Source organism: Rhincodon typus, chromosome 5 (assembly GCF_021869965.1).
Source record: "Rhincodon typus isolate 14 chromosome 5, sRhiTyp1.1, whole genome shotgun sequence".
Lineage (NCBI taxonomy): Eukaryota > Metazoa > Chordata > Chondrichthyes > Orectolobiformes > Rhincodontidae > Rhincodon > Rhincodon typus.
In genome coordinates this window covers 38,985,582-38,986,346 of record NC_063336.1, presented here as the reverse complement: position 1 = coordinate 38,986,346, position 765 = coordinate 38,985,582, and positions in this window count along the sequence as shown.

Sequence of the window (765 nt, the reverse complement as noted above, 5' to 3'; positions counted from 1 at the left end):
GTGGGGGCAGGTGTAGCACTTCCTGTGGTTGCAGGGAAAAGTGCTGGGTGTGGTGGGGCTGGAGGGGAGTTTGGAGCAGACAAGGGAGTCACAGAGAGAGTAGTCCCTCCGGAAAGCAGATAAGGGTGGGGAGGGAAAAATGTCTTTGGTGGTGGGGTCGGATTGCAGATGGCGGAAGTGTTAGAGGATGATGCGTTGGATCCGGAGGTTGGTGGGGTGGTACGTGAGGACGAGGGGGATTCTTTTTTCGTTGTTATTGCGGGGACAGGGTGTGAGGGATGAGTTGCGGGAAATGCGGGAGACACGGTGGAGGGCGTTCTCGACCACTGAGTGGGGGAAAGTTGCGGTCCTTGAAAAACGAGGACATCTGAGATGTACAGGAGTGGAATGCCTCATCCTGGGAGCAGATGCGGCGGAGGCGAAGGAATTGGGAATAGGGGATGGCATTTTTGCAGGAAGGTGGGTGGGAGGAGGTGTATTCTCGGTAGCTGTGGAAGTCGGTGGGCTTGAAATGGATATCGGTTTCTAGGTGGTTGCCCGAGATGGAGACAAAGAGGTCCAGGAAGGAGAGAGAGGTATTAGAGATGGTCCAGCTGAACTTAAGGTTGGGGTGGAAGGTGTTGGTGAAGTGGATGAACTGTTCGACCCCTCATTGGTCGAGAACGCCCTCCACCGTGTCTCCCGCAACTCATCCCTCACACCCCGTCCCCGCAATAACAACCAAAAAAGAATCCCCCTCGTCCTCACGTACCACCCCACCAACCT